The sequence below is a fragment of the Manacus vitellinus genome, unplaced genomic scaffold (assembly GCF_001715985.3).
Source record: "Manacus vitellinus isolate BGI_N305 unplaced genomic scaffold, ASM171598v3 scaffold_137_pilon, whole genome shotgun sequence".
NCBI lineage: Eukaryota > Metazoa > Chordata > Aves > Passeriformes > Pipridae > Manacus > Manacus vitellinus.
In genome coordinates this window covers 40972-59612 of record NW_021938987.1, presented here as the reverse complement: position 1 = coordinate 59612, position 18641 = coordinate 40972, and the positions used below count along the sequence as shown (strand labels likewise).

At 41.6% G+C, this 18641-nt stretch overlaps 1 long non-coding RNA gene across 3 annotated transcripts in view; it reads left to right on the top strand.

Moving 5' to 3' along the window:
- Positions 1–18641, top strand: part of LOC108640964 — a 64929-nt gene that overhangs the window by 38073 nt on the left and 8215 nt on the right. The window contains exon 5 of one of the 3 annotated variants that reach the window (XR_003915580.1): positions 1239–1303. The exons of the other annotated variants lie outside the window; for them this stretch is intronic. This is a non-coding gene — a long non-coding RNA (uncharacterized LOC108640964). Of the gene's footprint in view, positions 1–1238; positions 1304–18641 lie in introns of those variants that run through there. 3 annotated transcript variants of the gene reach the window in all.

The following is an 18641-nucleotide window of genomic DNA, read 5'->3' as shown; positions in this document are numbered from 1 at the left end:
GTGATTGGAGGCCCATTGAGGATGGTTTGTTTGGGGTCCTCAGTGAGCTTTGACAGAGAGCAGGTGTTGTGATGATAAATTCAGAATGGGGTTGAGGATTTTTCTCTTCAGCTGGTAAATGTGTGGGAAATGCTGGAGGCGCACTGTAAAAATGAATGATTCTTATGCAGGAGATACTGAAATGGAAACGCTTTTGTGTCACAATCTTAATGGGAAAGCTGTTGGGGGATTTTAATATATTTCACCCCATAGCAGTGGTTTGGGTTCAGCGTAGGAAGATCCAAACTCAGAACTAAATTATGGCTGTTGAGCCTAGGTGAGACTTAAAAATGGAATTTCAGCAGCATTCCCACAAACAAGTGTCCCAGTCATGAACAATGCCACGATACCTGTCACCATATCTTTGTTCTTTGGAAAAAAGCTGACAGTTTCCAGTCTGAGGACACTGGAGGAAATTCCATAATGTGTGTGAGGGGCGTACATCAGGCAGCAGAGAATCAGTTCTCTTAGGGTTCTGTTTCTGAGAGTTTCGGCGGATGTGGCGCTCTTACAGCCAGTTAAACTTTGAATAATCCTTTTAGGAATAAAATATATTTTCTGTGACTATGATTGTGCCAAATCATTTTAAGTTGCCAAAAAGCTGCTTTGGAAAGGCTTGAGGAAACCACAGCTGGGAATTGTGTCACAGATATAAAATGAGATTTATTTACTCTTCTACATCCAACACTGAAATAATAAGGAAGTCAGGAACAGATGAAAGAAACACTTGCTTTTTACAGATTTTTTTAAAATTTAATTTACTTTTTATAGAGTTTCTGTAGCAAATCTGCATTTTCAACAGGGACTTAACGCTCTTCTCGCTGAGGTCATTGGCCAAATGAATACTAGGAATGAGTCTAGTGATGCATTTTATGTTTTGGGGGTAGGGAGGAGAGTGCATGTGCTTCACGCCTCAGCAGTGTCTTGAGGATTTCAAAGCACCGTGTTCAGTTTGCAGAGTCTGTTTCCAAGCCCATATTCACTGATGCTCTTCTCTGCATGTTTACTTTGCCTGTGGACCCTACTTGTCTTGTTGCTTGACATCAGAACTCAAGTGATGCCCAAGGACTGACCCATACTTCCACAATTAATGCATTTTATCTCTATGATTTTTAAATGCTTTCAAATACTTCTGTATTTCATGGGTTGCAAGGATCCTCACTTGTGCTAAGAATGGTTGGGAACTGCTTCTATTTCAGCCTTCTTTCTTGGACAGTATGTGGGAACTGTAGCCACACAGAAAACTTGCAGGCTTTGCTTGGACATACATACCAGATATAGACCCACTCCTGCAGATCTGTCTCCATGAATCCTCATTTTTTTCAAGGTAAATAAAAAAGAAAGAGAACTGCTGATGATAATTCTTCCAAAGTCTTTACTTTTTGGTGTTACTTGTATTTGCATAAGTGACCAAATTACAGAGTGAGGAGTGTATAGTATGCTCTCTTCTGCTTTTCCTTATCTAATTTACTGAGAGATACATTAGTAAAAATCTGTCTTCTATCCTGGTGCAGGCAGGAACTTTCATGTATCAGAGATGATAAGTACTATTGTCATAATGTCAGTGTATGAAAATACAATACAGCTGAGTACATGTATGTGTGTGTACATCCCATCTCATTGTAGTTGTGCTTCTAAAAGTATTAGACTAATAAATTTTGTGTTCTGTTGATATGAATTATTTATTAAAATGCTCTTGCTTTGCATCAAGTGAAGCATATTAGAATGCAATGAATTTTTTTCCACAAATGAATGCCCATTAAAAAATAGCTCTTAATTTATTTTTGAGTAACTGCTTTAAGCATTGGACAGGTATCTACTTTGTAAGCAGCAACTGGCAGGGGAGTAAAAAATGAGGCAGAGCAGAGACAAGCAGAAACTGCTAATTGTTACAGGTTCCATTCCACTGGCGAAGGAGTATAGAGAGCATTTTTCTACTGGAATGTAGATAGCAGTAGGATGGTAATGAAACTGGGATATGAGAAAAGGTATTTTAAACAATGAAGACATTTTTAAGGACTCCTTAAGAAGCAGTGGAATTCTTGCAGCATGCTGCATACATCATGGAGTCCTTGGTAGGATCAAGGCTTTAGGATTATATAGTTTCAAACACTGAGACTGGGGTTTGAAGAACACTCTTCTTACCAAAAAGGCTTGTTTGTATTCTACAGATATTAGAAGATGATTTAAATTGACAAATTTGAGAGAAAGGAGCCAACACTAGGCAGGGGAAGATTAGCATGATTGAAATGAAATGATCTAGTTCACTGTGTATCTTTACAACCCATTCAGATGTTTATGGTAGGATTTGTGTGAGCAAATGTAAAATCCCTGAGGCAATCCATGCTGTAGCTGCTGTGTAAGATGCACTTGCCACCATTTCAGTTAAGTTCCATCTGCTTCTGCTTGGGGTGATTTTGTCCTGTTTTATGGCCAGCTATTCCAACAGTTCTGAATGAGCTTATTGGGATGTAGGTGGTGTTATCAAAACTTGTATTGAACATTTTAAAGAAAAAAATATTTCAGTGACAGGAGAGCACTGTTTCTACATTACTGTGCTGCAGACCCATGTGTTTTAAAGGCTCAACCGTCCAGTCCATATTCCTGGAATGAATATGTGTTTATTCCAGTTCAGCTGATCCTCTCGCATGGAAAAGGTGTGTATGTAGCCTCACCATTAAAAAAGCAAATTAATCTGTGGTTTTAGCTCATATTGCATATTCAGCATCTTTAGGCACTTCAGGATTTGGGACTCTCACTGAGTATTTCCACTGAGTGTAGTTGGTTCAACTTTTCCTTGGGTCTTGCACAACTGTAAATCTGAGTGAAGCTGAGTACTTCAGTATTATTGGGAGGTGGATTAGGCAGTTTCTATCAAAGTTGGTTTTTCAACCATATATTGGTTCTTAGAATATTTGTTTGTTTCTTTAAGCACCTGGTCTTCATGGACAGTTTGAGATTTCTCTTTCTTGCCTTGGCTTTGGAGAACAGAATGCTAAAAAAATAGAGTCTAAAGTATGATGATGCTCTTCTGAGAAAAAAGGCCAGTGTTTCCTAAGAAGATTTACTACAAGGCCAGGTTTTGTTGTTTGCAATCCCTGCCTTATTCCCACTGAAAATGTTAAGAGATGCCTTGTATTATCTTTGAGAGATGTGAAGGTTAAAGAAGACTTGAACTATTTTATTGCTACTTTGGCAATCTCAGCAGACCCCATTTAATACCTTGCTGTTTAGCACATGCTTGCAGTAGAGATGCTTAGGTCTTTATTAAACCACATAATAGATGTTCTAGTTGCGATTTTGTAAATTGATTCATGACTTTACTAGATGCCAAAGAGACAAATTCTCCAAACTGAGGCTTTAGATGTAAAATGCTAACAAATTTCTTACTGGACATAATACATCTTCTGACAGAGTACTCCATGTTCCTATTCCTTACGGTGCTGAGTTAAAAGATCTTAGATAAATAACTTGTCTGCTCTTCTCATATTTTAAATTAACTCCTTGTTAGTACAATTAGCAGCAGCTCCTCCTGTGGTTTTGGAGCCTTTTCTTGCTGCCAGGTATCACTGGCTTCTGTATGACTTAAAACTCCCTTGGGAAATGCTTGTTTCTGTGATGCTGTTTTCTCTCCTTTAACTGAATAGATCTGTGAATAGTCTGGTGAATTGGCCTTTTTGTTGGGATGGCGATAGGAATCAGTTGCTTTCACTTGCTCCTCATTTGCTTTTCTGTTCTCTGAATCCTTCCACCAACTGCAATTACAGTATGTTAGTCTTTTATACTGGAATATCTCCTGGAAAATAATAGCTTCTAGTTCTGTAGTAGTCACTGTTGGTGTCCTAGAAAGTGTTGGAAGAGCCTCTGAGACTCAGATACTGAAGTAGGTTTGTGCAGCTTCTGTGAATAAATTCAGAGGCAAAGTTGACTTTCTTGTGCAGTGCTATTGATATCTATGGAAGGGACTATGTAAAAAAAATCTCTTTCATGCATACAAAATGTGTGAAAAATAAAAACAAAATACACTGAACCCAAGAGTAAATACTTGTCAGTTTTTAGTCTTTTGGAATAAAACAAATTTTGTTTGTTTAGCATGCTAGGAAAGCATGCCAAAAACTCTGAAACTACTAACTTTCACTCTTTATTTGATGTATCTGCGGTAGAAATCAATGTTACTTGGCAATTTTTAGAATAAAACATTTGCATCTACACTAGCAATTTGATGTGATGCTTCAGCTGAGTATGTCTTAAATGGTGAACTAATAAAGTGGTTTTAAATGGAAATTGAAATTATGTCTTTAAATAAAATTATAGTGATTATCTCTAATACTTTAGTCAGCTAAATAAATAATTGCTTAGGGAAATACCTACAGGATGGAAGAATTTTCTAAGCAGTTTCAGAAATACCTGTGTGCCTTGCAACACTTTCAGAAAGGGCTTACATTCTTTCTTATCTCGTAGAAGATTCAGCCTTACTCAGAGGACCAAAACAGGTCAGTGTCCCAGAAGATAACATTGTCTAGGAATGACCAGCAGTCCTCCTGGTAATATGAAGAGAGACTGTCTTGGAAGGTGAAAAAACTGGCAGAAGATTTGCCATTTCTAAGCTCTGGAAGCTTGATCTTTGTAGAGTTACTTGCAAAGGAAATTTTGTCATTTAAAAATGGAGAAATCCTGATTTGACATTTGGTAAATCAACTGTACAACTACATTTATGTAAACACAGAAACTGTGGAATGCTCTGATGTGTTGTTATTTTGTGAGGGTTAGAGATCATGACTAGCAGTTTTCAGGGGTTTTCCTCTATGGCCACAGAGTCTGTTTGCTTGACGGGTAGGAAAGCACACAGAAAACACAGCAAATCTCTTCAAAAAACATCTAATCAAACTTGTTGTTAAGGACCTTTTCCAACCTAAATGGTTCTATGACTCTGTGATTCATTGCAAAACCAGAAGCTGCACACTGCTCTTCCTGTAGCCCTTCTGTGCCATTATCTGTGGAGCTGCTATCCTCAGTTTGCAGTAGCAGCTCCTGCCAAGGTCTGCGTTGCTGTGAAGTCTGTTTGGAGTAGCAGCTCTCAATGGTCCAAGGGTACTTTCCACCCCCTTGCTGGCATGTGGCTGGTGTGACACTGCAATGAGGGAGGCAGCAAAACAGTGCAGGATCACAAAGGGTGGGATGCGTCAGTTCTGAAACTGCAGCTTACAGCACACTTTCTTTGAGGGAATGTGCCAGAGGTGTGGAGGCCTTTGTCCTGGGGGTGATGCTGTTCCCCACCTCTGTACCACTGACAGCAGGAGCTTTTCTCACTGTTCTCAGGCTGCAGCAATATTGTGCCTTTTCACTGGAAGCTGTGCTGAAGTGTTGGTGATTTTTTTTGGCGTTCTTTGCAAAACTTAAGTGACTTGCATAATTTTTTTAACTGAAGGAGAATCCTGGTTATAAATAGCCACCATGACTTGAGGAGGCCTCTTGAATGAGAGGACCATTAGGGCAGAACAACAGCTAGCAAAGTCTATCTCTCCTAAGTGTCCTAAAGCTGATCTGCCTCTTTGGCTTTTCAGGGAAAGTGAGTCTGAAAGCTTGTCTGTGATGTGACAGCCCAGTGAGGGGTTAGGCAGTGTCCCAAGTGAACAAAGCTGTGCCCAGATTAACACAGGACTGTTCTAGATAGAAAAGTTGTGGATGGAGAAAGTTTTTCTTCATATGATAGAAAAAGCCAAAGAGTACATAATCTGAAAGGGGAATTCCTCTATCTAGTGGACAGAGGGACAGGAAAACCCAGAGTTTGGGTACTCTGGAATACAACAGGAGCAGTGCTATGTCTCAGGGAGGAGGGATATTTCTCTATGGAGGAATAGGGAGAGACAGAAGCAGGGGGGTGCTAATGAAGGTGCAGGTTGGTAAGCAAGGGATTCTTAAAGTATCCAGGTTGGGAGGGCTTAGGAAAGGCATATAAATGATCAGAGAAGGAAATCACAATATAATGAGGAAGAGGTGTATGCACAACTGCTTGTGTTGATTACAACTTCAGCATAGATTTTCAGTGATTCAGCTTTGTTTCTTCGAATTAAAAACTGTTTGGGGCCTGGTTGCTGACCTGTTCTGCAATTTTTTCTTGCAGGCAAAGGAGAAATTACACATGTGACTGCAGCATGCTATGGAAATATTTGAGCTTCCTAAATTCTAGATAACCCAAGTCTTGGAAGTAATCTTTCCACAAGAATTTGAAGATCAACCCAGTTAAATTTATTTAGCAGGCAGATTGTTAGTGTTTTGCAGCCTTTGTGTACGGCATCGTGCTGCTGTGATCAATCTGCTAAACTTTGTGGCTTTGATTTAACTATGTGGCAGTCACAGCTTTGCAGAAGTGTCTCGAATGGAATATCTTGTCCAGAGCCAACTTCTACATGAGGGCATGATGACCTACTTTGGCAGGGAGATTGAAGAAGTCAAGGAGCAGAGGAGTCAGATTTCCAAAAATACCTATGGAGCTGAACAGATTTGAAGGAATCTTCTTGGCCAACATTGATATATTGTGGCAACCCTGTGTCCAAAGGAGGGACATCCTCGTTCTGGGTTTTGGTACAGTGTCTAGCATCAAGAACTTTGTGTTTTGTTGAGCCTTAAGCATCAGTTTAAGTAAATCATGGTGATTTGTTGCTTAATATTCACTCATGACTGTTCAAGGCTACCAGCTGTTGTTTATAGAATAACTGTGGTGGGGGTGCTGGTTGACATGTGCTGTGCTTGGGCAGCAGGATGAGGAGATGGAATACTCCCTTCCCCTGCCACCCCTTAGAAGGCTCAAGTATAGAAAGAATCCTTGGGAAAGTCTGCAGTGGCAGTAGGGAATTAGGAACCTGGAGAAAATGAAGTCATGCCAGGGAATATTTCTGCCCCCATCATCCAAGGTTCCCTCACACACAGGCTGCAGGTCAGAACCCTGGGCAACCCTGCTCCTGCCCCCACCTCTGCCAGGGCTCTGCTGGGCATGCTGTGTAGGAGGCCTTGGTCCCAGGTAAGGGTTGGATGCCCTGTGCTGTCTGGCACGTGTGTGTGTGTGTGTGTGTGTGTATGTGTATGTAGTTAGAAAGTGGGGATGGAACGGGCTTGTCTTCTTGGTACTCCTTCTCCTATGTCTACATGAGTGTAGAGCCTGTTAATTCTTACACCTGACAAAACTCTGCAGGGATAAGATCAGCTGATCACAGTTGCAAACACGTGGAATTTGTAATAAGTAGTGAGCCTGTTTAACCAAGTGGGAAACAACTGGCTCATAAGAGTGAACAGTACACCAATTATAGGAGAGCTGGAAAGTCCTATGGAAAACCTGCATAACTCCAAATAAATAGCAAGGCTGGTGAATTCGTGTGCTACTTCAGAACCTAGGTTCTACAGAAAATTTGGAGCTGAGGTTTTCCACTTATGCATCTAATTGATCTATCTGATCTTCTAGCTTACTCTCCTCCCATTGTGCAGCTGTTAGTGTGGCTCCCAGCTCCCAAAAGAGTGCACAAATGGCACCTCTTTTTTGTGCACTCAGCTTTCCAGACACATGCTTTACAACCTGAACACCTGTGTGTATCGGAGTGCTGGCTTCCCCCTCCTGCAAGCACAGATGTCATGCTCAGAAAGTGCACTTGCTGACTTCGTGCTGCAGAATAGCATGGAACTAAATGAAGGCAGCTTTTGGGAAGCTTGATGTAAGAGTATCCCCCCGCAGCTCTGACATGCCTTGGAAAGTGGATGGAGTTGTACAGTTTATTGCTGAGGGCCCATTGTGCCCAACTTGATGAAATCGTTGGCAGTTTTTTGCTGAACTTACGAGACTGGATGTCTCTCTTGCTCCTATCCCTTACTTTGGTCTCTGTCTAACTGAGGGGAGATAGCCAAGGTCCTGTGTGTAATGTAATGTGAGTGCCTCTTGCAGCAACTCTCTTTGCCAACATTGTGTCTCGTCACCGCCCATCAGAATTCTGTGAAACAGATAACAGAAAACTGCTCCCAAACTTCCAGAACATGTGGAAGTACAAAGAAAGGCCTTGCTCTTCAGAGGGTGTCTCTTATCTTCACGTTAGAAATAGGAGGTGTTTATTTTTCAGACCTCTGCTTTTCTGGCAAAGTTGGGTAAAATTGGCCAATGACTTCAGAAGTTACTGGAGGAGAGGGAATTTATAATCAGACACAGACAAGCTGGCTTTATGTGACTGTGTGAGCCTCATTTCTTTAGGAAACCATGGTAAAATATGTGGATAAAGTTGCAGTAATATTAAGGTTAGAGTTCGTGCTGGCCTGTATTTCTCTCTCAATTTTTCTAGCATGACGGTGTTAGTCAGCCTGGAGCTTTTGGAAACTTTTTATTCCATATGCTGAAATTTTTCGAACCTAGCTTCTCTGTCTTCCCTCATTTTTCCTTGCTGAGTTTAATCATTTGGTGGGAAAAAAGTGGACACTTTAAAAACAGAGGACCTGGTGTGAAAATGTTGCTGGCTAGATTTTTTTTTTTTTTTTGTAAAAAACTTAATGTCGGCAGAACTTTCTGATTCGTTCTGGTCCTAAACCAGCATTAAAGCCTTCTGGCTAAATAGATTCCCTTGTAGCTTACCAGGAGTCCCGATCACCTTGATGATGTTACTTAGAAAAGATGTTCTACATCTGGGAGCAGGGCTGTGTCCTGTTAAGCATGGTCAGGGAGAGTGTCAACTGTGTTCTTTCAATCTTATTTTTTCATTTGAACCCCATCTGTTGAACTATAAGGTGACTATAAGAACTATAAAGACTTAAGCTTAAGAGAAAGAGGTGGAAGTGTTTTAAGGGAGAGAAAAAAACATTGCCTGACATCCGTGGATTTTGTTTGCAAGGCTGGAAAAGGTAGAACTGCCCACGTAGGAATCAATTCACAGCTTTTTGCTTGTCACAGCATATCAGATAGGTACAGAAGGGGCGAATAGAGAGGTACCTTTTTAGCCATGATTTCCTCATCAGGTTCAGTGTATGTGGGAAAAGGCAATCCCTTTGTATGAAGTGTAACCTTTAGCAGCCTTTGGCCTCCTATATTGAATAACGGGATGATAGCAAATGTGGCAGGAGACATTCAGGCTTATTTGCTCCTACAAATGAAACAGCCTTAGGAAGGAAAAAAAAAACCCTTAACAGAATTAGCTAAAACAAACGTGTCAGACAAAATTGTGCTTTGAATGCATTATAAGCGCTTACTCTCTTGCAGTGAGAAAAGACAGTCAGGTGTTGATAGCATGTAGGAGGCAAGAGCTGTTATTAGTGAGTGGGAAGAAACACATTGAGTGTGGTGTGGGAGTAGGGCAGATGGGAATGAATCTAGAGGCTCTTTTGGAATCACTCATTGTGAATCATCTTACTCTGAAAGCCTCCAGTGAACAACACTGTCATCCCCCAAGGTCCCGCAGTCGTGCCTTGCTGAGCATGGCACTGGGAGGATGTTGAGTCAGCTCTGTGTGCAGTAGTAGTATGGGATGTTCAGTGAGGAGTTTAAGTAACTACTTCAGCCAAGTAGGTTGTGACTACAATATACAGGTGGGATGCATATCCATTCATTCAAGCCATCTGTGGAATGAAAAACTGGTAGTATTGTTATGAGGTAGTTCAGAGTGTCTGTGCAGAGCCATTAATGGAAAAACTTCCACGCTCCTTTGTGAATGCAAAGTCTTTGTTGCCAAGAGTCTGGCTGTGCAGGATACGTGGTGGGAACCATAAAAGCACGTCCAAATGGCCTAAGATGTGCCTGAAAATGTGTAATGAGAGAACTCTTCCTTGGACTTGACACACATGCTGTGTGCTCTGACTGGAGACATATGGTGATGGCTTTGTAAATCTGGTCCTGGCCTGGCAGACCATGGTGTTGCCTACACCGTGTTTTGAGAGGCACTCCAAGCTGTCTGTCCAGACTCCCAACAGCCACAAAATGAAGGAAGCAACAACAGATGGACTCAATCCAGCAGGTTTGGTACTGGAGGTGTAGGCATCCCCCCAGTTACACAAACGTGAGTGTGCCACAGTCTGGGAATGAGAGCCCTGTGAAAAGTGGCAGAGCTGCTAAACAAAAGCTTGTGTCTCTGACCATTTCGTGACAATTTGATGTCTCAGCAGCTTGGAAAAAGCAGGAGCAGTAGGACTTGCCCAGGAATCCCTGACCTCCAGGGCTGTGCTGGTTGTTGGTACACTGAAGGCCTCTGGTGGTTTATCACTGAGGCACAGGGCCCTGTGGTGAAGACCTCTTGGGTTGCTGCTCTGGCACTATCTTTTACCAATGTCTTTAACCTGTCACCGCAAAATAGCAAAGTAGAAGAAGAAAACTTATTTAGACACGTCTGTAGAGCAAGTTTATGACTTTCACCAATTATACTGTGCTGTGTATGCTCAGCTGTGTATTAAAACATGCCTTGCAATCTGGAGAAAACAGTAAAAGCTGTGAGGACATGCTTCCTTTATCTTTTCCTGGGCTCTTCAGGAAGAGCACTGACAGTCACTGGGTTAATGCCTGATTTCTGCTACTACATTAGGGCTGCACTGGGCCAGCTAGAGTCTCCCTTTGGATATTAAAGGTAGGCACATTCTTGGAGAATAGAAAATACCAGCAGAATCAGATTGATAGAGAGCTTAACACAATGAAGCTTGTTCTCTGGTCTTGTCACAAATCCATTAACTTATTCACTAATGGATTCTAATTCTGAACTTTTTTGATCATGCTTGAAAAGAAAAGAATATATAATTTTGGCAAACTATTGCTTGCAACATACACCTTCTGGTTTGTTGCCTTTATTTGTTGCTGATAGTTCTTGGAGCTGTATTTTTACTTCTGCTGCTTTTGTCTGCTGATCTAGTTTACCCCCAAAGGACAAGAAAAGATCTATTTTACAAATTTACTCTTGAACTTCCTAGCACAAAGTAGTGGTTCTGCTCTCAGGTGTCAGGAATGGTGATGAAAGGTATTTGCCACAACACTTGTGAAATTTAAATGAAAATTAGTCCCTAATTAAATTATTATTATACTTCATATGTAGTATTACATTTATTGGATATTCTTACGGAGGCTTATTATGGTGAGATTGTGTGATATTTCCTGACCTTTGTCATTAATTTTGCCTTAGATACACACATTTATGTAATGTTTATCTATATACATCGATGGGGAGCTAGCTAGCTAAATATTAATATATTTATAGTTTGTTTCTGGGCAACAGTTGTCCCATCTGAATAGTCATGGGGAAAAAAAAAAGAAAAAGAAAGATAACAGGAAAATATATTTTAATTTCTAAACTATCATGTGGCTGAAAAGTGGGGACAGGAGAGAGGAGGCAGAAAGGAAGGAAGAAAGGAATCAGTGAATAGTCATAACAGAGGTGAAAATACACATCTTAAAAAAACCAATAAAAGCTGTAGATTCCTTCTGTGTTTTTATGAAGCCTTGAAACAATTTAAAATATGAAAAACTTAGGCTAATTGAAAACATTATATTGATTGGCCCCAATTTTCTTTCTTTCTTTGTTCTCAATCCAGCCTCTCTCATTATAGCTTCTTAAAATAAATAAATAAAAACTCTTTCTATAAATATCTGAAAGAGTCATTCTTATATAATAGCCCTTTCTTGCAGCAAAATTTATCATTATAACAATACTGTAGTAGTTTTGCTGGCAGAATCACAGCCAATCAAAGCTATTACAATAATGGAACATTTCATGGTTTTGAAAATTGAATGTGTAACCATGGCACTGAAATGTCTCTTAAATCATATTTGGAGATGTATTTTTCACCGAATGATTTGCACATTATCTCATTCCATCTGAATTTTATTTTCATCAATATTACACCATTGATTTTTTTCCTTTTTTTTGTTTCTGCAGCAATTTTGCAATAGAACTTCCCATCTGCTTTCACTTTTTGCAAGTTTGATCCTATTTGTTCAAGAAGCAGATCTAAACCTTATTTTATCATGAGGCATAATGTAACAGCTGACTAATGGTCAAGCTGTAAATTATGCTGTAAATAACAGCATGCTCAGTTGCAGGAGTGAGTAATACTGTTCTCAAAATTAGTAGTTATACTTGTTTCAATACATAAGAAAATGGCTGATGTAGTCGTTGTTCCAAGACCTGGAACCAGCTCAGGACACATGAATCCTCAGAAATTTTACCTGTTGACAAATCACGGGAGCCAGGCATTTTTGAGTAAGAAAGGTAGAAATCTGCAGGTATTTGTTCTCTGTACACATGCTGAGTCTTTCCTGAGGTGTTTGCATATACCTGGGAGCTGTTTTTGGAAAGGAACTAACATGGAATCTCATCTTTGCTGTGAACTGTATCTGTCTTCTGTTTACAGGGACTTAATAAGGTTTGTTAGTAGAACTCTCTGGACAATTGGAAGAAAAGATAAAATAGAAACTGAACACAGACAAAATAAAAATATGGCATTAAAACAGCAGTGGATCCAGACACACTCAAGGTGGTTGCAGACACTAGACAGGGTTGGTGTGAGTTTGTTTTGTGACAGTGATCCGGGTGCATCAGAAGAGCAGTAGGGTTGAGTAGTTTGGGTGTAGGTCCACCAGAATGAAGCTCTCTGGGCTGGTACATCCACAGACTGCTCTGTGAGGTCATGTAGACTCACTGTTAGGGGGTCACTGTTAGCCTGGGATTTCCTCACCTTTGGTGTAGGGATTTCAGTGCTATTCCAGGGCGCTGTCCTAGTGGTGGGGTTGTTGGCTGCTCTTGGAGAGTGATTTCTCCGATCAGAAATGCCACCTTGTACCCAAGAAAATGTTCCAGACAAAGTCAGTGTGTATATTCCTGCCAAAAGCTTTGGTTTCAACTAATTGACATTTTCTTTTGAAAAACAACTTAGAAAATGACCAACCAGCTCTGTTTTCACACCCTCTGATCTGTCATCTTTGACCTGTTTAATGAAATCAGGGTTCCAGTAGTTCTTACTGCTGGGCTTTTAAAAATCTTTTAAGCTGCCTTCTGCTTTCCTCTAGATTTCTCTTTTACTCGCCTCATCCGCAGCTATTTCCCTCTCCTTAGGGAGAACCCTGATCCCGTTTCAGTCTTTTTCACAAAGGCTGCCTGCTGGTTTGCTGGCTTTTCTCTCTGCTCTTTTTCACCAGAAGTGCCCATAACTAAAGTGTAATGGGAAAAGAATCGTTCCAACCTATTTGCAAACTCAAAACAGGATTATATTCCAGAATATCAGACTGATATTCGGAAAGGTTGAGATCACAATTTCTTATGACATCTAGATATGATTCCGGAATCCTGAACCCTCTGTCTGCTTGGTGCTTGCAGTACTGTCAGCAAACCAGTACCCACAAGTAGTTCTAGCAAGGAAGCCATTCATTAGTCTGACTCATCAGAAGCTAAGATTTTGCATATTCCTACTTTTTTTTTTTTAGGGGCTAAATTATTCTGTGTTTAAAATTAATAAAAAATTAGTATCTTTTACCCTGGTAGTCACAGCATCCTATTTCCCGAAGTAACCAGATTCTTGTATTCTAGACTTTGGGTGTTTGGAACTGCCAAAGGTAATTTCTTTATATGGTATTTCATGTTGAAAGGGAATAACAACACCTGATGGGTAAGGGAAATACGGAGGTAGTTGTGGATGTGCTGTGCTTGAGTGAACAAAAGTATTTGCAAATCTACTTGCTGTGATATATTAGATTGCAAGAACACTTTACACATATCTTTTTCAATGTGCCCATAAGTTACACAGGGTAAAAAAACTCCTCTAACTAAAACTGGCGAGTGTTCAGCAACCACAACTATTCAGTGTATTGCCTGACCATTTTTAAAATGTATTTTGCACTTTTGGTAGATGTTGTAATGCATTCAGCACAGTGTGAAGTCTTGGCATAGATGCTGGATTCTAAATTAAGATGAGCTCTGCCTTTTAAAAAAGAAATGTTTGCCTGTGAAATACCTTTGCTATTAAGGGTCTCTGGAAAGGGGGGACAGGAAATGGTGATGATGCCACCAACGCCAAGAAAACAGTTTTATTTTGAATTTTGGCAAATCATCGCAGCAATGGACAAAGCCCTTCTCAGTGAACACTGGGTGGGCAGAATTTTATCCTTTTCATATGTTAGTCTCCTTTCCCAAGTACCTCTTAACAGTTAAATGTGCTCTTGTATTGTGCATGTGAAGGTGGCGTGTGATTTGGTAAAGTGGGCAGAGGTCTGACCCACAGCATGCTGTGCTTCTGAGGTTGGTTCCTCCTCTGCAAACTGCACATTTCATGGGGACTGGGCTGCCCACTGGCTGGGGGAATTCTTTGGAATTGCTGATGGGTTGGCTTACTCTGCCAGAACCCTTTCAGTGAGCACAGATCCAGATGAGGGTGCAGAGCAGCCAGGGCTGTGGCTGACAGCAGTGGGATTTGCTCACCTTATGTGTGTCCATGCAAAACCTGTAGTGAGCTCCATATAGGTGTGGCAGTGTGAAAACATTATTTGAGTGCAGTTGAAGAGGGCTGAGCAATTTGCTGTACATATGGGAATTCTTTCCAACTTGTGTCAAGCTGGAGATCTATTGCTGCCTCTCAGGTTCTTGAGTTATGTGTTTTGTCTTTTGAGTTTAGTTGTCCTTGAAGGAGCCTATGGAACATCCCCATCCTCTCTAGAGAAATGAGCAGGCAAAGTAGGAGTTTTATACAAGCCCTGGTGTGGCTTCCCTCCACACTCTGCCAGTGCTGCAGCTCAGGAGGAACAGGTGGGAATTTTATAGCTGTGATGTGAGGAACTGGTTCTTGCTAGTGCACACTGCAGTGACTGTTACAGTATTTTTTCACACAAGGAAAAGTGTACGTTAGCCCTGCTCTGCTTTACAGTGTTCCTAGAGTACTCCTGTGAGAAAGAGAGAGAATCTGGAGCATGGCTGTAGCCTCTTCTGCAGCAGAGAGACAAGCTGCACCTAGTAGCTTTGGCCTCAGCACTCTGCTGTGCTGAGAATAATGTGGTTAGTGAAATCAGTGCTAAAATGAGGGCAGAGTTACAGGGTGTCTTTATTCTCTGACAGTCAGCACTGACTCTGAGATTCTCTTTTTGGCTTAAAGTAGTATCTCCATTATGTGCCGTGAAAACAAAACAAAAGGTGAAAAAAACAATTGATGGTATAAAATATTTCAGCCCTTTCTAACTTTTTCTTTATTTTTCTCCATAGTTTGGTTTCTTCTTAAGTCAGGTTGTGCCTCACTGGTGTAAGAAAGGTTTCTCATGCTGGGAGCTGATCACATTTGAACTTTGACCATGCTGCTTCTGGTGGTCCTAAAGGGCCTCAAAAGTCCCCAGACTCTCTGCAGCTTTCAGAGGGTCTGGCTGGTTGAGTGTGGGGAGCAGGTGTATGGCCTTAAAGTGGCAGTGATGTAGCTCTAGTGACTGCTGTTCCTGCCTGCTCTGGGCTGTGCCATGTTTTGTGCATTCCTGTCAAGGGTGGTCCTTGTTTCTGTGCTTCAGAGTGCTCTCCTCATTAATGTGGTTTGACCGTGCTACCTGTGTTGTCCCCTTCCATGTATGTTCCCCCACATGTGCTCTATCATGGTTATGAGTGCAGGGCTCACTCTCGGAACCAGTGAACTTTACAGTGCCCCTCTGACACTGCAGTCAGGTTGTGGTGGGGAGGTGGGAGTTGCACCAGCCAAGCTGAGTCCCTGTTTCTCCTGTCAGCCCTGCAGTGTGCTGCTGCTTCTGCAGCTGCGTCGTGGATCAGAATAAAGCTAAATTGGTTTGTTTATTAGGGCTCCAGGGAGATGTTTTGCAGTCCTGGAAGCTTGTCTCATGTGTTTCTCTTGCAAGCACCGTCCCTCTCTCACAGGGTATGCCTCTGAAGTCCTTCCAGCCGCTGGCTGCACCTTCTGAAGTGTCCTGCTGGGAACCTGCAGCCCCATCCCTGGGTAGCGTGGCAGGCAGCAGCCACTGCTGCTTTGGGAGCTCCGGCGTATTGTCCTCCTTTGGCAACCCCCTCTGGCTCTACTGTGGCTCCCTGTCTGTGCTTGGAGGCAGGACTGGCTCTGGAGATTTAGCTGGATAACGGCTGCCTGCAGGATGGAAAGATGTCAGTGCTTCAAAGGGGATGATGAAGTGTGGCCCTTGAACACGTTAAGTGCTGCAGTGAGGGTGGAGGTGCCCTGAGCCTGGCCGTACAAGAGGGAATGTTTGCTCCTGCCACCATTCCTGTCCGTGGGTCAGTGGGAGCCAACACGAGCCCCGTGGCCTGGCTGGGAGCACTCCAGGGCTGCCAGTGCTCCCCATACTCCCCTGGGTGCTGTGCTGAGCCTGGCCCCTGCCCAGGTGTGTTAGGGAGGGGGAGAGGGCTCCATCTGGCCTCTTCTTTGTCTTGTGCACCCCTGGGAAAGGAAAGCATGATTTAGCTCCAAAGCATTAAACAAAAAACCATGAAAGACTATCCCTCCAGAATTGTCTAACCCTTTATGGCTTGATATAAGCATGCCTGAGGATTGATGAGGAAAGGATGTTGCTCCTGTTGGTAGTTATAAGTTTGCTCCATTCAGTGTTTTTTTATTCTGGTTGTTCCATTTCAGCATTTAGCCTTTGTCTTAGGTGTGTGCAAATGCTTTCTGCTGTGTCAGGAGCTGTACTTAGCTATTCATGTGCTCAAACCCCTGGTAAGACACTTATCCTTTCAGGCAGATCAAAGACATATGTTTGGTCGTTTGGGATAAGTAAGCAGGAAGAAAGGAATCTCTTAAGAGTGATGACATGGTATAACTGCTAAGTAACAAATACAGTTATGTACATATATGTGCATGTCCCTCTAATAATTACTGTTGCCCAGGACACAGAAATGCATTACAATTGAAATCTTTTAGTTAATTACAATGGCTGTCAGTCAACCTGTCTTGCCAATGACATTTTTTCTATTTCAGTGATCAACTCCCTTCTATTCAAGAGACAAGCTTCTGCCAACAGAGAGAGAATATATGAATTTTAGTTTAAGAGGCAGCATTTAGACCTGGGTGATGAAAATAAAATGCAGAATTCTTCCCTCTCCACACAAAACTAAAGGCAAAAGAGCTAACTGATGATTACTGGTATTAATTTAAAACTGTGTTTCAGTCACAATATAAGCATGTGATGTCATCAGTATTGAATAGGAAATATGGTGAGATGCAGGTGCTCTGTTTATTTGTAGATTGCAATGTGTGGATAGATAAATAAGTTCCAGTTTAGGAACAGACATTTTTGTATACTAGAGTGTTTAGAATTCAGACAAAGAAATGGCATTCAAACAGCAGTGGGTCTGCAGAAGCAGGAGTGTGATATATGGAGCAGATAACATTCAGCAGTGCAGAGACATGTTTGCTCTGTGCAGTGTGGGGCTGTGCAGAGCTGCAGAGGAGCTAGTCTGGATCAAAGCAGGATGATGCAGAGCTAGCCTGAGCTCATTAGCCTGGGCGGGATGCCATGCTAATATATCTATACTACTCCCAGGACCCGAGCTAATGGCTCAGCATGGTGCTATGCTGGGTACTCACACCAGCTGGTGCAGGGATTTCTGCATTGTATAGTGTAGACATGCCATAAGGCACCAGCTCTGTAAGCAAAGAAAAATGAATTAAGGGAAAGATATAGTCCAAGGCTTTAAAAACCAGGGATGTTTAAATTTGGGTTCCCAAATCCTCATTTATACACTTCATGAGGAGCCCAGTGTAAATGTTACAGAAGTCAAGGACAGTCTTTGCATTGCCTGCCACAGGCTTTGGATCAAACTCAAGAACTCAAAAGTCCAAAGTACCTAGTAATTCCTACTGATGTGATTTTTCAACACCATTTAATCGTATCTCTGGAAAACAGTCTTGTTGATCTAGTCAGTCAGCTGCTGTGCTGCCTTTTGAATTTATCAGGAATGAAAAGTGACTCCCAAAGTGACTTCTACCTTTTTTCAGGGAATGTTTATATGCAATGTAAAAATAATACTCTGTTGTCCCTCCCTCAAAAACGAGGAGTGACTGGTACATGAACAAGTAGTTGGGCTAGCTGATATTATTTAATAATGATCTAACTGCCCATCTCTGGCTGAAGCTTATTTTTTTTTTCTTTACAAAAAAGGAAGAAAAAGTGAGGGCTCATGTTTCAGTCATTTTTATTGATATTTTTACTGACTTTATTATCTGCACCAGCTTGTTCTTACTAAGACTGTAACTTAGTAAAGCAAAAAAACAAAACAGAAAAGGCCGTTCATGATATAATTGTGGCCCAGATGGACTTGAGAAGTACTGGAAATTGCAAAACTGAACCTGCTGTCATACCCAATAGAGCCTTGGATTGCTCAGTGAAGAAGAGTGTAGGCACAGCAGACTCAGTGCACTGTTAATTCCCAACACAGGAGCTGATATCATAGGATACATAGGAAATGCAGAATCTTCCGGTGGGAGTTCTGTCCCAGAACTACAAGCTCTGGCCTGTGTCAGAAAATGCCATACAAACACTAGAACTCCAGTACAAGAGGTTATTTTCCTGCATTACATATAAGTAACTCTGTCCTACAGTGACTCTAATCTGGGATTGTTGTGTATGTGGTAACACCTCAGTACTGGTCTTCTCTCTCATCAAA